General features: G+C 36.7%; 1 protein-coding gene across 1 annotated transcript in view; it reads right to left on the bottom strand.

Moving 5' to 3' along the window:
- LOC123549097 (guanine nucleotide-binding protein G(s) subunit alpha) overlaps positions 1–19,372 on the bottom strand; it is a 112,520-nt gene that overhangs the window by 78,967 nt on the left and 14,181 nt on the right. The gene's annotated exons all lie outside the window — the stretch shown is intronic.

Genomic DNA, 19,372 nt, shown 5'->3' with positions numbered 1-19,372 from the left:
TACAACAATCTGCTGAATAAAGCAGGCTCATCATTACTGCAAGCCGAGTTATAAAAGTCTGCTGAACAAAGATGGCTCATTATTACTGCTAGCCAAGTTACAACAGTCTGCTGAATAAAGCAGGCTCATTATTACTGCTAGCCAAGTTACAACAGTCTGCTGAATAAAGCAGGCTCATTATTACTGCTAGCCAAGTTACAACAGTCTGCTGAACAAAGCAGGCTCATTATTACTGCTAGCCGAGTTACAACAGTCTGCTGAACAAAGCAGGCTCATTATTACTGCTAGCCATGTCACAACAGTCTGCTGAAAAAAGCTGGCTTGTCATTACTGCCAGCCAAGTTACAACAGTCTACTGAACAAATGTGACTGCTTCTTACTGGTAACAAAGTCACAACAGTACAATAAACAAAGATGACTGCTTATTATTGCTTGAGATGAACAAAGTTCTGGTGAGCTTAAAAGGAAGGACTTATCATTTTATAGATATACGGTAGATCTATCAGGGTCAATATTCTTGATCACTTTTTGTTATTAGATAGAATATACAGCACTTTCAAATATTTATAAATATAGAAAAATGTATAGCTATGATAATCGATGCTGGATTGTAGGACTCTCAATAATCTGTATTGATCAATTTCAAAAGAAAAATTAAGTCTGCATAAATGTTTTCAAATGAATTCAGTATTTGATCAAACTGAATGGAATAATACTATAAACTTTAAAATATGCATCATAAAATTAAGACAGGTTTTGTATGAATCTTCATTATAAATTAATTCCTCATAAATTATACAAGTGCTTTAGTAAAATACTTTTTTAAAGACTGCTTATCTTTCTCAGTCTAAGGCCATCATTATATACAAAAAGTTATCCTACATTATTCTAAATTCTTTTCTAGCGAATTCATTACTACCCCCATAATCAAATTTCATTATGGTTTAAGCAACTGCAAGTTCAACTAGAAAATGCTTTTGTAGAAAAGCGCATGTCTCCCCCAATGCATAGTAGTAATAGGCAAGAAGTCAATAGGGGACAGAAGCAAGAAGTCCAAGAGACACCAATGGTTGGCTGCAATAGGGATCATCTAGACCGCATGTCCAATCATCCCAAGAAGTTTCAACATTCTGGGCCTAGTGGTTCTCAAGTTATGGATTGGAAATGTTTATCTGTTTACTTGGGTTTTACAGCGCACCAACACAGTATAGGTTATATGGCGCCAAACAGGACTACAAATTTTGGTTTCACATCTCATTTACATCGAAATAAAAACATGAGGTACGGAATCAAAATTTGCATACCTACTGGAATCACAGAGTTACAGCAAAACCAAGTGTTAAGAACTTATTAGTCGCCTCTTTAAGATCATGCAAGGGTAAGGCAGCGGTTCCAATTCTTTTCATACACAGATCGTCCCAGAACCACATGGGGTGGATTGGAAACGGTTTTCCATGTTTTTGCCCCTGTGACCTTGACCTTTATATGGGGAGACATAATTCAAATTGCTTCTTTGTACAATGTACCAATGTAATAGTTAATCTAGAGATTGTTTGTCTCCTACCACCTACCATGAAGAAATTGTAATAAGCCACAAATTACAGGAACATGCTGCCCAAGATCAAGTTTAAATTTGGATTTCTGAATAAACTAGAACTGTCACAGGAGTGACTTATGCCCCCACAATACGGTCTTGTCACAGAAGAGTTAAATGGCAACCATAAGAAATTTTAAAAATACTTAGAATAATATAAAAACATAAAAAAAACTTAATACTTAAAAAACAAAAGCTGTCGGAGGACAGTAACGCTCGACTAATCAACAGCCTTGTGGATTGCGTGAATACGAAAGTCGAAAAAGGGGCATAATTTAGTAAAAAAACAAAATAGGGTTATGGAACCTGCATAAGGCTTATCAGCTCATGACAGTGGACAAGTGTGTGAAGTTTCAATCCATTCCCATTAGTGGGTACTGAGATACCAGCTTACATATAAGAATTTAACCAAAAACTCCTAAGTTGAAAAAGGGGCATAATTTTGTAAAATGCGAAGTGGAGTTATTGACCCTTTGCACTGCACATCATATCATGACAGTGAACAAGTGTGTGAAGTTTCAATCCTTTCCCATTAGTGGATACTGAGATACCAGCTTACATACAAAAACTTAACCAAAAATTTCTGTGTTGAAAAAGGGGCATAATTTTGTAAACAAGAGCTGTCTCCATAGGATGACACATGCCCCCGATGGCACTTTGAATGAATAGTTATGGCCAATGTTAGAGTTTAGGACCTACGGACCTGGGTCTTGCGCGCGACACGTCGTCTTACTGTGGCACACATGCCCAATAATTTTAAAATCCATGCATGAATGACAAAGATATGGACCGGACACGCCCATCAATGCAACTTGCAACTTATCGCCAACTTGTCCATGTGGTGAAGAAGATCAGACTGCGGAGCATATACTTCAGAGATGTAAAAGGCATGACCAAGAGCGAGCTGCAACTTGGCCGACAGATACCTCAATCCTACAGAAACTGTATGGAGGCATTGAGGATCTTCGGCTAACCACAAGTTTCATCGAGGCTACTGGTCTGACTGTGTAGACTTGAATGACAAGAAGAAGAAGAACTTGTCCAAGACTTAATTGTGAGTAACATTCTGACCAAGTTTCATTAAGACTGGGCCAAAATTGTGACCTCTAGAGTGTTAACAAGCTTTTCCTTTCATTTGACCTGGTGACCTAGTTTCTGACCCCAGATGACCCAATATCGAACTCGTCCAAGAATAAATTGAGAGTAACATTCTGACCAAGTTTCAATAAGATTGGGTCAAAATTGTGACCTCTAGAGTGTTAACAAGCTTTTCCTTTGATTTGACCTGGTGACCTAGTTTTTGACCCTAGATGACCCAATATCGAACTTGTCCAAGATTTAATTGAGAGTAACATTCTGACCAAGTTTCATTAAGATTGGGCCAAAATTGTGACCTCTAGAGTGTTAACAAGCTTTTCCTTTTATCTGACCTGGTGACCTAGGTTTTGACCCTAGATGACCCAATATCGAACTTGTCCAAGATTTAATTGAGAGTAACATTCTGACCAAGTTTCATTAAGATTGGGCCCAAATTGTGACCTCTAGAGTGTTAACAAGCTTTTCCTTTTATATGACCTGGTGACCTAGTTTTTGACCCCAGATGACCCAGTATCGAACTCATCCAAGATTTTATTGAGGGTAACATTCTGACCAAGTTTCATTAAGATTGGGCCAAAATTGTGACCTCTAGAGTGTTAACAGTCAAATTGTTGACGATGACGGACGGACCAGGGCCATTCGTGCTCAGGTTAGCTAAAAAATTGGTTGCAGAGTTATTCACCTTGTGTCACATGATGTGGGTGATGAGGTGGAACATCTATTTTAAGTTTGAATCAAATCCATTTAGTAATAACTGAGATATAGTGAAAATACATCAAAATTAACCTTAAATTCTAAGTAAAAGGGTACATAATTCATGAAAAATTGGTGACAGAGTTATGCACCTTGTGTTACATGATGTGGGTGAAAAGGGGGAACATCTATTTTAAGTTTGAATCAAATCCATTTAGTAATAACTGAGATATAGTGAAAATACATCAAAATTAACCTTAAATTCTAAGTAAAAGGGGACATAATTCATTGAAATTGGTGTCAGATTATGCACCTTGTGTCACATGATGCAGGTGATAAGGTGGAACACCTATTTTAAGTTTGAATCAAATCCATTTAGTAATAACTGAGATATAGATTTCAGGACGCAACGGGACGGGACACGACACGACAAAACTGACTCCAATATAGCTCCCCTCCAAAACATGTTTGGTGGGGGTATAATGATGTAACATTTTGACCAAATATGCAGAAATACCTTATGTTTCATACACGTCATGAATAAACATACTCACTTCAGTGCAAAAAGAGGATGCCTGCATTATGACATAAAGAAACAATTACCCACTTTATAAGCTTAGGTGACCGGTTTAGTATAGATATGCAGAAATACCTTATGTTTCATACACATCATGAATAAACATAATTATATGCTCTACCTCACTTCAGTGCAAAAAGAGGAAGCCTGCATTATGACATAAAGAAACAATTACCCACTTTATAAGCTTAGGTCACCGATTTAGTATAGATATGCCTTTGCATTATCTATCTAATCTAGAACACCAGAATCTTACCATCTCCACTTTTCTTCCTGCTTTTAAATCTTCACATACAAAATTTGAAAGCTTTTACAGCAATTTCAACACTTGAGAATATCATCAGCAATTTTAAGCATTAACAGCAACCCACTTGAGAATATTATTAGCAGTTTCAAGCATGAAGAATTCAAGAACATTATAACAGCAGTTTCAAGCAATAATGCGAACCCAATTGGGCATATTATTAGCAGTTTCAAGCATGAAGACTCCAAGAACATTAGAACAGCAGTTTCAAGCAATAATGACCATCCACTTGGAAATATTATTTGCAGTTTCAAGCATGAAGACTCCAAGAACATTATAACTGCAGTTTCAAGCACTAACAACAACACATTTGGAAATATCATCAGAAGTTTCAAGCAATAACGACCACCCACTTCGGAATATTATTAGAAGTGTCAACAGGCCTCGACCTTAGCGGTGGACCGTTGTACCGACACAACCAAAATAATGGCAGGTCCATTAACTATCAAAAGTTGGGTAGACCGACAGTCAACCAATTGACAATCATGGCTTAGAAGTGAAAAGTAGGGGGAAAATCATACCCATATCGGCAAATTCACAAAACGAATGTTGATTTTGCCATAAGTACGGCATTCTACAGTTATAAGCATTGGCGAGTTTAAGTCAGGAGAGCACGAATGGACTACTCCACCGATCGGGTGAGTGGTTTTTACGTGGTAACTTTACCAAATTGAGAAATTACATCAGGCAAAATTACCTGGATTGACTGGAATTTACCCGCCAATCGTAAAAATATCAAAACGTCATGCTGGTAACATTCTTTAAAAACGATCAAATTTTCATATAATGTTTTGTAAAATTTCAAACAGCGCGATCTTTATTATTTATTTCTTTCTTAAAGTAAATAAATGGTACATACTATGGTAATAAAATTCAGACTTTTTACTAGAAAGTACAAAAAACACAATTAAAAAATCTTAAATAATGAAAAAGCGGCAGCATTTTAAAAACATGGAGTAAAACGATTTTTGGCAAACAGATTTCTGTTAGAGTGGCAGAATCGGTTACGTGACCTCGTGAACGTAAATAGGAATGTGGTTTTAATATAAAGCACTGCAGTATGATGTCGTTGTGGTTTTTAATAAGTTTTAAATGATTCTTTGTACATGTATTTTTTGACACAACACTTTGTTAGATATTCTTCTCAAACAATAATGTAAATTTCTTGAGGGCTAATAGATCACAGAGGTAGGATATCCACTATCATCGTTCCCGGTTTGACACGATTTACATGTCAGTTTATTCGGGATATTGCACATTCGCTTTATAAAAATTAAAGAAAAAAACTTTTTTATTGATTTCTTCTCAACAATTTCAGGAATCGAGAAAGTACGATCAGACAGTGATGTGTCACATGGCGCAAAAACATGACGTAATGCCATGATAATCTCGGGCAACTATACCGCTTTGATCTCTATTTCAGATGCCATAATAACCGACACACTTCTTTAAGCTCTTTGAGGGGATGTTAACTGATGATGAAAACAAGGCGAATTACTAAGTTTATCATCAGAGTAATTACCGATAATTGTTAATGTTTTTTTTTCACTTTCAACACGGGTCGGGTGGATGATGATTATTGTGTCCATATTTTGGGACACTTTTCAAAATAATCATTTTTCGGGGTAACAGATTGCTACAGTCTTCCATTTTTAATAATTTTAGAAATAAGTCCTGTTTCTTTGAGTCATATGAAGTTATGACGTCTACAACATCACAATTTATGTGATAGAATTGGAGGTCCACTAAAGTTTGAGCAGGTCTACTAGATTTTAGCAGTTGGTGGACCTGCTGGCAACTGCTGAAAAAAGTTGAGGTTTCCCTGTTGGGAATGATCATCAGCAGTTTCAAGCATTAAAGACAGCCCTCTTGGGAATATTATCAGCAGTTTCAAGCCTCAATGACAACCCACTTGGGAGTATCATCAGCAGTTTCAAGCATTAACGACAACCCACTTGGGAATGATCATCAGCAGTTTCAAGCATTAAAGACAACCCACTTGGGAATGATCATCAGCAGTTTCAAGCATTAAAGACAGCCCTCTTGGGAATATTATCAGCAGTTTCAAGCCTCAATGACAACCCACTTGGAGTATCATCAGCAGTTTCAAGCATTAACGACAACCCACTTGGAATGATCATCAGCAGTTTCAAGCATTAAAGACAACCCCTTGGGAATGATCATCAGCAGTTTCAAGCATTAAAGACAGCCCTCTTGGGAATATTATCAGCAGTTTCAAGCCTCAATGACAACCCACTTGGGAGTATCATCAGCAGTTTCAAGCATTAACGACAACCCACTTGGGAATGATCATCAGCAGTTTCAAGCATTAAAGACAACCCACTTGGGAATGATCATCAGCAGTTTCAAACATTAAAGACAACCCACTTGGTAATATCATCAGCAGTTTCAAGCCTCAATGACAACCCATTTGGGAATGATCATCAGCAGTTTCAAGCATTAAAGACAACCCACTTGGGAATGATCATCAGCAGTTTCAAGCATTAAAGACAACCCACTTGGGAATGATCATCAGCAGTTTCAAGCATTAAAGACAGTCCTCTTGGGAGTATTATCAGCAGTTCCAAGTATTAAAGACAACCCACTTGGGAATGATCCAGTTCCAAGTATTAAAGACAACCCACTTGGACATGATCATCAGCAGTTTCAAGCATTAAAGACAGCCCTCTTGGGAGTATTATCAGCAGTTCAAAGTATTAAAGACAACCCACTTGGGAATGATCATCAGCAATTTCAAGCCTTAAAGACAACCCACTTGGGAATGATCATCAGCAGTTTCAAGCATTAAAGACAGTCCTCTTGGGAGTATTATCAGCAGTTTCAAGTATTAAAGACAACCCACTTGGGAATGATCATCAGCAGTTCCAAGTATTAAAGACAACCCACTTGGGAATGATCATCAGCAGTTTCAAGCCTTAAAGACAGCCCTCTTGGGAATATTATCAGCAGTTTCAAGCATTAACGACAACAGCCTTTGGAATATTAACAGCAGTTTCAAGCATTAACGACAACAGCCTTTGGAATATTAACAGCAGTTTCAAGCATTAACGACAACAGCCTTTGGAATATTAACAGCAGTTTCAAGCATTAACGACAACAGCCTTTGGAATATTAACAGCAGTTTCAAGCATTAACGACAACAGCCTTTGGAATATTAACAGCAGTTTCAAGCATTAACGACAACAGCCTTGGGAATATTAACAGCAGTTTCAAGCATGAAGAGAACAGGAACATTACTAACTACAATAGTTTCAATTATATAGACAACCCACTTGGACATATTACCACATATATTCCATACTTATTTCATTTAATTCATTTTCACCATTTAATTAGCATAACTATTATGACACTCCAATTAATAATTAAAGTAAGTACAGTATTACAACTGTACTCGGTCTAACAACACATTCAAGGACTTTAAAAATACCTCATCCACATACATGACATACCGCAATAATTTCATTCTTACAATCCTATTTAAATATTTTGATATCCACTTACTGTTTAATAAATCTGATCCATTTTGGAGCTTACTTTATGACTGTTGTCACCTGTGCAATTGTAGCTTGTGCTGTAATTCACCTCACACAAAAATCACTTTGGGCATTTACAAAAATAAATGTTACTACATGCTGTTCTTTAAAGTCAACTACAAACTTATGAACAACCACTAAATTTTGTTTCAAGATGTCCTGACTAATCAAATCTTCTAAAAATCTTTTTCTGAAAGCCTTTAAAGTGACAACCACATTTTTTGTTACTTTTCTGCTGTACGAATGTAGTGTTTTCTGCTGTATATGTGCAGTAAGTTTTCTGCTGTTATGTGTGTCCTTATAATTTAATACATCCTTCCTTGGCGACGTCCACCAAATAACTGCCTGTTGGTGTGGGGTGTGCTGCTTTGACATTTAAGCTATGATGTAATAACTGTGACGTACAACAGTGAATCGTTGCATAATATATACTTCTTTGTTCAACAGGAAAAAAATTGGGTGCGTTATAATATATATCTAATCCTGAGTATGATATTTATATATATATATATATAACATATTTTATTAGGACTATACTGCTGTAATGGTATGACATCTAGTGCCTACAAACTCAATAAACTGCCTTTTCTTTTTAATTTCATTTACAATTACTCTGAAACTAAACAACCTCCTAAATTTCAGAAAGATTTGGATAATTTTACAGAAATCTGGACTTAACATCATAACCCCTTTAAATTCTACACTTAAAATTTCTCTCTAAAAGCTGGTAAAAAAATCTACAGTAAACATGTTAATGTTCAAACTGAGCACCATTTTTCTGCTACATTCACTGTGCCAGTTCTAAACTTATTCATTGATTTCCTTACATACCGTATGACGCTGAGACATTACAAAGACATGGGATCAATATTTGTCCAGGACAATCACTAGAAAAAACAAAATTGCTTAATAATAACCAGTGTGTGCAACTAATTGCATTGATTGTAAGCCACCAATCTTAATTATTTATGCAGAGTATAGTCTGTGTGAAGGTAGTCCCTGTCAAAACCAATTCATTGAACATATCACAAAAATGGCTGCTTATTTCCAGACCAGATAAGGGGTCAGATTCTTACTCAACATATATCATGTATCAAACAAATGTAAGTGGTACTTCAATAACAATATTCAGAATATAACTGCTACCCCTGAACACGGATATTGCCTTCTCAAAGTAGAAACATAAAGCATCATCATTCACAAGTGAACTAAAAGACTATTAGCAGCCCAGCCAGAAAATTGTCCCCATTTTGTCAAGAATGTGCAGAGCTGGATCAATAAGCACAGCCAAACTAATAAATCTATTCCAAGGAAAACCTGTGTTTCTAAATTTAGTCAGCACTACAAAGATCTATAGACACAAAAGTTTCTATAAAGGCCATCTTAAAAAAGATATTTGCCAATGCTGACTAATTCTGCAGAATGAAAAAACTATATCTCACACTGGTGGGATGGCAGACAGAAAAAAACAAGGAGCTGCGTTCAATAAACCCTTGATGCCCCCCGGTGGCATCCTTGTCGATACAAAGCAACCTAAGTCCAAAACGAGGTCAAGGTCAAACTGAGGTCAGGTGATGTTTGAAGATGAGGAATGGTCACAGGTTTCATCTGTATTAGTATCAATTCATTCTTGTAAGCGGTATTGATGCTAGACAAAACGGTCCCATTTGGTTAACCAAGAGATGGCCTATATAAAGCAACCTAAGTCCAAAATGAGGTCAAGGTCAAGGTCAAACAGAGGTCAGGTTATGTCTGAAGATGAGGAATGGTCACAGGTTACATCGGTATTAGTATCAATTCATTCTTGTAAGCGGTATTGATGCTAGACGAAATGGTCCCATTTGGTTAACCAAGAGATGGCCTATATAAAGCAACCTAAGTCCAAAATGAGGTCAAGGTCAAACTGAGGTCAGGTTATGTTTGAAGATGAGGAATGGTCACAGGTTACATCTGTATTAGTATCAATTCATTCTTGCAAGCGGTACTGATGCTAGACGGAACGGTCCCATTTGGTTAACCAAGAGATGGCCCATATAAAGCAACCTAAGTCCAAAATGAGGTCAAGGTCAATGTCAAACTGAGGTCAGGTGATGTCTGAAGATGAGGAATGTTCACAGGTTACATCTGCATTAGTATCAAGTCATTCTAGTAAGGGGTATTGACGCTAGACGAAACGGTCCCATTTGGTTAACCTCATACGGACGGACGGACAAACGAACGGACGGACGGGACGATCACTATATGCCTCCCGCATCAGTAGATGCCGGGGGCATAAAAATCTAAAGTTATTGAACATTTCTGTATTATACATGTTTTTATTAATTAGATGAAGCATTAGATAAGTAACTTTATTTCTCTATAAGGCCACCTTAAATTGCTGGAATATCTGATCTCAAAATGAGGTTAGGCAAGAGGTATGTTTTTCTTAAATTTTATTTCGGAGGAGGCAGCAGAAAATTTACCATATCTATTCTTATTCATTCTGAAGTAATGATGGGGGTGGGTGGGCGGCCTTTACATTTTGTTTTTGAAAATGAGGTTAAATATTACTCGAAATGGCTGTACATATAATTCAGTTAGTAACTGTGAAATAAAAGGGCTAAATCTCCATGGGTTTCATGGTACCATCAGGCCAAGCAAACTAAACCCCAACAAACAAAACAGAACTTGTTTCATCTTCAAACTTTAAAATCCACAAATTCCAATCTCCATTTCTCAGTACTTATTTCCTTATTGTGAGATGAGACGTTTTCAAAATTAAGTCATGTAGGTATTCATTTGTTGATATTTAACATTTATTGCATGTAATATGCTACACAAGATTTAGCAATGTAATCTAGGGATTTCCTCCCCCCTGCCCCCCACCTTTACCTTTCATTAAAGGTGAGATATCAACATTATTTCAGGGTCGTGAAACTCATGACATTTTAAATAGATTCAGTATATTTTAAAATGCATAATGACAACAACACAATGACCTATCTATTGCTTAGTGCATACCATTTTAACTTTTCAGGTTTTTCTTATGCAAGTATAAGTAAAAACAAGTGACTGCCGGGGATAGACCCCAAGAGCATGATTTGATCAAAAACACTACATGTCATTACAGTTTTAGACAATAAGATTTTTACAGTTTTCCCTAAATGAGTCTTTTTAAAACAAGAGGACCATGATGGTCCTGAATCGCTCACCTATCCCCACATGACCCAGTGTTGAACTGATTATGACGTCATTATTTCTGTTATTTGACATAGTGACCTAGTTTTTGAGCACATGTGACCTAGATATCATCAAGATAAAAAATTCTGACCAATTTTCATGAAGATCCATTGAAAAATATGGCCTCTAGAGAGGTCACAAGGTTTTTTCTAATATTTGACCTAATGGCTAGTTTTTGAAGGCACGTGACCCACTTTTAAACTTGACCTAGATATCATCAAGGTGAACATTCTCACCAATTTTCATGAAGATCTCGTGAAAAATATGGCCTCTAGAGAGGTCACAAGGTTTTTCTATTTTTCGACCTGACCTAGTTTTTGACCGCACATGACCCAGTTACAAACCTGACCTAGATATAATCAAGCTGAACATTCTCACCAATTTTCATGAAGATCCGTTGAGAAATATGGTCTCTAGAGAGGTCACAAGGTTTTTTCTATTTTTAGACCTACTGACCTAGTTTTTAACCCCACGTGACCCAGTTTCAAACTTGACCTAGATATCATCAAGGTGAACATTCTGACCAATTTTCATGAAGATCTCATGAAAAATATGGCCTCTAGAGAGGTCACAAGGTTTTTCTATTTTTAGATCTACTGACCTAGTTTTTAACCCCACGTGACCCAGTTTTGAACTTGACCTAGATATCTTCAAGGTAAACACTCTGACCAATTTTCATGAATATCCATTGAAAAATATCGCCTCTAGAGAGGTCACAAGGTTTTCCTATTTTTAGACCTACTGACCTAGTTTTTGACCGCACATGACCCAGTTTCGAACTCGACCTAGATATCATCAAGGTGAACATTCTGACCAATTTTCATGAAGATCCATTGAGAAATATGGCCTCTAGAGAGGTCACAAGGTTTTTCTATTTTTAGATCTAGTGACCTAGTTTTTGACCCCACATGACCCAGTTTCGAACTTGACCTAGATATCATCAAGGTGAACATTCTGACCAATTTTCATGAAGATCTCATGAAAAATATGGCCTCTAGAGAGGTCACAAGGTTTTTCTATTTTTAGATCTACTGACCTAGTTTTTAACCCAACGTGACCCAGTTTCGAACTTGATCTAGATATCATCAAGGTGAACATTCTGACCAATTTTCATGAAGATCCATTGAAAAATATGGCCTCTAGAGAGGTCACAAGGTTTTTCTATTTTTAGACCTAATGACCTAGTTTTTGACCCCACGTGACCCAGTTTCGAACTTGACCTAGATATCATCAAGGTGAACATTCTGACCAATATTCATGAAGATCTCATGAAAAATATGGCCTCTAGAGAGGTCACAAGGTTTTTCTATTTTTAGACCTACTGACCTAGTTTTTGAACCCACATGACCCAGTTTCAAACTTGACCTAGATATCATCAAGGTAAACATTCTGACCAACATTCATGAAGATCTCATGAAAAATATGGCCTCTAGAGAGGTCACAAGGTTTCTATTTTTAGACCTACTGACCTAGTTTTTGAACCCACGTGACCCAGTTTCGAACTTGACCTAGATATCATGAAGGTGAACATTCTGACCAATTTTCATGAAGATCTTATGAAATATATGGCCTCTAGAGAGGTCACAAGGTTTTTCTATTTTTAGACCTACTGACCTAGTTTTTGATGGCACGTGACCCAGTTTCGAACTTGACCTAGATATCATCAAGATGAACATTCTGACCAACTTTCATAAAGATCCCATGAAAAATGTGACCTCTAGAGTGGTCACAAGCAAAAGTTTACGGACGCACGGACGGACGACGGACGACGGACACCGCGCGATCACAAAAGCTCACCTTGTCACTTTGTGACAGGTGAGCTAACAAGTTACCGCCACCCTCCCCTGGGTGGGGCCAACTTTGACCAAAGGGGCATGACTGAACAAACTTGGGTGGCAGACCAATACACAATGCTACATGCCAAATCTTTTGGCTATGGGCAATATGGTATTGGTGTTAGGAAGGAAGATTTTTTTCCCCTGTATAACAAGACATAGTGAACATAAGAGCAGGATGAATTCTGACCCGAAGGGCATGATTTGTTAGTGGACAGTCCTAAACCAAATATCTCAGTTCTGCACCTTGAGGTTTTGGAAAAGACGATTTTTTTAATCAATAGCCAAGGCAACCATGGGCTAAAATTCTTTAACAACTTTGGTGGAGGACAATCCAAGGAACATCCTGACGAAGTTTCGTCTGTTATAAAAAACAAGAGGACCATGATGGTCCTGAATCGCTCACCTGTTCCCACATGACCCAGTTTTGAACTGAGTATGACGTTGTTTTTTTTATTATTTGACATAGTGACCTAGTTTTTGAGCTCATGTGACCCAGTTTTGAACCTGACCTAGATATCATCAAGATAAAAATTCTGACCAATTTTCATGATCCATTGAAAAATATGGCCTCTAGAGAGGTCACAAGGTTTTTTTATTATTTGACCTACTGACCTAGTTATTGACTGCACATGACCCAGTTTCCAATTTGACCTAGATATCATCAAGGTGAACATTCTGACCAATTTTCATGAAGATCCATTTGAAAGTATGGCCTCTAGAGAGGTTACAAGGATTTTCTATTTTTAGACCTACTGACCAAGTTTTTGACCGCAGTTGACCCAGTTTCAAACTTGACCTAGATATCATCAAGATAAACATTCAGACCAACTTTCATACAGATCCCATGAAAAATATGGCCTCTAGAGAGGTCACAAGGTTTTTATTATTATTTGACCTACTGACCTAGTTATTGACCGCACGTGACCCAATTTCAAACCTGACCTAGATATCATCAAGGTGAACATTCTGACCAATTTTCATGAAGATCCATTTGAAAGAATGGCCTCTAGAGAGGTCACAAGGTTTTTCTATTTTTAGAACTACTGACCTAGATTTTGACCACAGTTGACCCAGTTTCGAACTTGATCTAGATATCAACAAGATGAACATTCAGACCAACTTTCATACAGATCCCATGAAAAATACAGCCTCTAGAGAGGTCACAAGGTTTTTTTATTATTTGACCTACTGACCTAGTTATTGACCCCAAGTGTCCCAGTTTCGAACCTGACCTAGAAATCATCAAGTTGAACATTCTGACCAATTTTCATGAAGATCCATTCAAAAGTATGGTCTCTAGAGAGGTCACAAGGTTTTTCTATTTTTAGACCTACTGACCTAGTTTTTGACCGCACGTGACCCAGTTTCAAACTCGACCTAGATATCATCAAGATGAACATCCAGACCAATTTTCATACAGATACCATGAAAAATATGGCCTCTAGAGAGGTCACAAGGTTTTTCTATTATTTGACCTACTGACCTAGTTTTTGATGGCACGTGACCCAGTTGCAAACTTGACCTAGATATCATCAAGTTGAAGATTCTGACCAATTTTCATGAAGATCTTCTGAAAAATATGGCCTCTAGAGAGGTCACAAGGTTTTTCTATTTTTAGACCTACTGACCTAGTTTTTGACCACACGTGACCCAGTTTCGAACTTGACCTAGATATCATCAAGGTGAACATTCTTACCAATTTTCATAAAGACCCCATGAAAAATGTGACCTCTAGAGTGGTCACAAGCAAAAGTTTACGGACGGACGGACGGACTGACGGACGGACGACGGACGCTGCGCGATCACAAAAGCTCACCTTGTCACTTTGTGACAGGTGAGCTAACAACAGAGATCATCTACTCAGCCTGTCTTCGTGCAACCATCCTATGAACACTGGCTGTCAAAGCACTCTTTAATTATCGAAAGCAGAAACCCTGTGACCTTGACATTTGACCTAATAATCCCCAAATAAAAAGGTCATGTACTGACCACAGGCAGTCGTCCCAAGAAATCTGACAGCTGTAGGCCAAAGTATTCTTTAGCTATTGGGTAGAAACCATTTGCAAAATCAATGTCACTTAACCATGAGCTTCTCAACATAAAAATAATTGGATTCATCTACTGACCACTGACAATCATCCTATGAAGTTTGACCACAGTATGCCAAAGCATTCTTAAGTAAACAAGCTTAAATCCTTAACTGTGATGTTGACCTTTAGCCTTCTGACCCCCTTAACAATATGGGTCATCTGCATACCACCAGAAATCATCCTATAAAGTTTGACTAATGTGTGACCAAGCATTCTCTAGTTATTGATCAGAAACCAAAACTAACAGTCTACTAAGTGACTGGAACTGAGCCAACTTCTTTGAAGGGGGACCAGGATATATCCCTTCTTCTTTCAAGGGGGCATAAAAAAGGTACTATAGACCAATACCTAGGATCAAATTGCTACAGCGGAATTTTCAGAAAGTTATGCTGACCTTGATCTCACTGACCAAATATGCAATCCCAATCTTGGTTTTTTTATACACTACCTATATGCCAAGTTTAATTTTAATATATCAATCCAAGTGGCCTTCACTCTACTGACTCCAAATGCAATCCTAAACCTTGGTCTTACTATAAGTTAATTTTAAACTAGAACTGTCACAGGAGTGACTCATACCCCCACCATACGGTCTTGTCACAGAAGAATGGCAACCATAAGGAATCTTAAAAATACTTTGGAGTACTTCATCCTGGGCTTCCACATATAAGTAATACTAGTATAATACTAGTATAGTAATACTAGTAAATATATTAAATCTCTAATATTAGAGATACACTAAAAGTGAATACAAAGAAGTGTCTTACCGACCCATGTTACCACGGAAAAATGTTTTTACTTTTTACATAGGACTTATAATAAAAAAGATTGAAAATCTAAAAATAGGATTTCTAAAAATAGACTAATTCCTGGAATTTAAGGGGAAGAAACTCAGTACAAAGGTTAAAAAAGGTTACTTCCCTTTGGCTCTAAGCCAATCAGAATGAGATATAGTGAAAATACATCAAAATTAACATTAAATTCTAGGTAAAAGGGGACACAATTCAAGAAAAATAGTGTCAGAGTTATGCACCTTGTGTCACATAATGTGGGTGATGAGGTGGAACATCTATTTTAAGTCTGAATCAAATCCATTCAGTAGTAATTGAGATATAGTGAAAATACATCAAAATCAACCTTAAATTCTAAGTAAAAAGGGGCATAATTCATGAAAAATTGGTGTCAGAGTTATGCACCTTGTGTCACATGATGTGGGTGATGAGGTGGAACATCTATTTTAAGTTTGAATCAAATCCATTTTGTAATAATTGAGATATAGTGAAAATACATCAATATCAACCTTAAATTTAAAGTAAAAGGGGACATAATTCATAAAAAATTTATTTCAGAGTTAAGCACCTTATGTCACATCATCTGGGTGATGAGGTGGAACAACTATTTTAAGTTTGAATCAAATCCATTTAGTAATAACTGAGATATAGTGAAAATACAACAAAATTAGCCTTAAATTCTAAGTAAAAGGGGACATAATTCATGAAAGCTTGGTGTCAGAGTTATGCACCTTGTGTCACATGATGTGGGTGATGAGGTGGAACATCTATTTTAAGTTTGAATCAAATCCATTCAGTAGTAACTGAGATAAAGTGAAAATACATCAAAATCAACCTTAAATTCTAAGTAAAAAGGGGCATAATTCATAAAAAAAATTGTGTCAGAGTTATGCACCTTATGTCACATGATGTGGGTGATGAGGTGGAACATCTATTTTAAGTTTGAATCAAATCCATTTAGTAATAACTGAGATATAGTGAAAATACAACAAAATTAACCTTAAATTCTAAGTAAAAGGGGACATAATTCATGAAAACTTGGTGTCAAGAGTTATGCACCTTGTGTCACATGATGTGGGTGATAAGATGGAACATGTATTTTAAGTTTGAATCAAATCCATTTGGTAATAACTGAGATAATAGATTTTGGGACGCGACGGGACGGGACGCGACGGGACGCGACAAAACTGACTCCTATATACCCCCCTCAAACATGTTTGGTGGGGGTATAATTAAGTAAGTCAACTCAAACTTTACTCACTGAACGGAAATGAAAATCTTGACACAGCTAGCTCACCAATCCACTGAAAGCTATAGTTATTACACTTTGTAACTTAAGGAAACCTTTTTCTGTCTCCTGGTTATTTGTGAGCTTAACTATTGAATTACAGACCCTCCTCAAGTGGTGTTTAGTCATTATATTTGGTAACTTAGATCTTGGAAACAAAAAAATCCAGAAATCATGTCAGGTCCCTGTGACTTTGACCTTTGAGCCACTGATCCCAAAATCAATAGAGATCTTCCTGTAGTGATGAAGTAGAAGCCTGAAAGCTGTACTTGTTATACTTTTTGACTTAGAATCCAGAAACCATTTTCAGTCTCCATGTCACTGTGACCTTGACCTTGTAAAGACAATAGGGGCCCTCCTCTAGTGGTGCTAAGTCATCCCCTGTTCAGTTTCAAAGCCATAGATTATTATACTTTGTGACTTATGAGTCTGTGAACAGAAGTGTTGATGGAAGGACATACATGGCCATTCCAAAAATTTGAAAAATACACCCAGGGGTATGAAAATCATTCAACAATAAATCCCAAACTAGCAGTTCTGAAGTAAGGACATTTATGCATATCAGACTTGGAGATTGCAGCTGGAAAACTCCATTTTACAACCTGCATCTTTCTACAAGGAGTAAGATGATGCTCATGCTGCAAACAACATTTAACAAAATACACTTATATAGAAGATCTGTACGGTAATTGACTTTTTTTTACAAAAAAAAAAACCGGATAAATTCAATATACCTTGATAGTTCCTCTTCCTATTTTCTGGATTCATGAAACATTATTATACAAAAAGTTCATGATGGAATATTTTGCTTAAGGTACTCAGCTAAATACAAGTACTTCTGCACGTTCGGATCAAAATATTTTCTACAACGTAGAATTTGATTAAACCCAGATTTTTCAAAATATACAATGTACTTATAAAATTCAACAAATAAATTAGGGCTGTCATTAATTGGGTCCTAGGCATATCGATGATACCGATATATCAGAAGACAAATATCGATGATACATCGATATATCGATTATTAAGTTAGATTAACAACCTATTTGTTCATATGCATACTATATACCTTCCTGTAAATGCTAGTTTTAGTTCTATTGCCTACTTTTCATATTACTGTTTGATTGTGTTGTTTTTGTATATTAATGAAAATAAAAGAAAGAAATAAAAATTAATAAAATCTTTCATTTCTATTTTGCCTTCACTTCTCTTTTGCATTTATCTAAATTTACAACTTTGTAAGCTTAATTGTTTTTGAGGGTCTGAGTGTTTATCTGGATAGTTTTTTCTCTCTGTAAAATATTGATTTTTGAAAATGGGAATCGATAATCGATCGACAAAAAAATATCGTTGATACATCGATATCGTTTCTATCGATGACAGCCCTAAAATAAATAAGGATACGGTCATGTGCTTGATTTTTTGCTAGACTGATTCGAAAAGTTTGGACCTCATGCAATATTTCATAATGGGAGTCTATGGGAAAATCACAACTTGCAGTCTTTCATAACATTTTCACAAATAAAATTTTTTCTACAATGATTATTTAGATTTTAATGAAACTTCTCATGTCATAAATAAACATATGGTCTATAATGAGGTGAAATAAAACGTATAGGCCTGTGTGCTTATTTTTGGTGTGTGTGTTCGGGTTTAACGTCTTTTTCAACAATTTTTCAGTCATATAAACGACGGTGTCTACTTGTAGCAGTGAGCACAATGCCCAACTTTATAGTGCTGCCTCACTGGAATATCACGCCGTAGACACGTGGCATGATATCCCACCCAGTCACATTATACTGACACCGGGCTGACCAGTCCTAGCACTATCCCCTTAATGCTGAGCGCCAAGCGAGGAAGCTGCTAGTACCATTTTTTACGTCTTTGGTGCTTATTTTTGAGATATCTGGCCATGATTAAAGTGAACTGCACATTTAAAGCTAATTTTAAGACATTCTTTTGAATTATTTAATGTGTCACATGTTTTAATATCATATTTTAACTTTAGAAAGATAGTTACAGTGCCATTGTAATAAATTTACTTACTGGTTGCTATTAATTCATAAAATGATTTTCATTTCCGTATGCCAAATCCAGGCTTTATTCTTTGTTTTCTGGAAAAATGATGTTACGCCATCACTTCCAGTTTATCAAACGTGTAGAACTACCTTATGAGTAACTGTTCAGAGGGTAGCATGGCTCTGCCTACATCCAGTTGTAAGAATGTTATTATCTGTCACAAGGTCATTTTGACCTTGACTTTTGTCCTTATAGGGCCATCAACTAATGATGCAGATTTCAAGCAATCATCCTATGAAGGCCT

Source organism: Mercenaria mercenaria, chromosome 6, assembly GCF_021730395.1.
Source record: "Mercenaria mercenaria strain notata chromosome 6, MADL_Memer_1, whole genome shotgun sequence".
NCBI classification, from domain to species: domain Eukaryota; kingdom Metazoa; phylum Mollusca; class Bivalvia; order Venerida; family Veneridae; genus Mercenaria; species Mercenaria mercenaria.
This window is presented reverse-complemented; position numbering and strand designations above follow the sequence as displayed.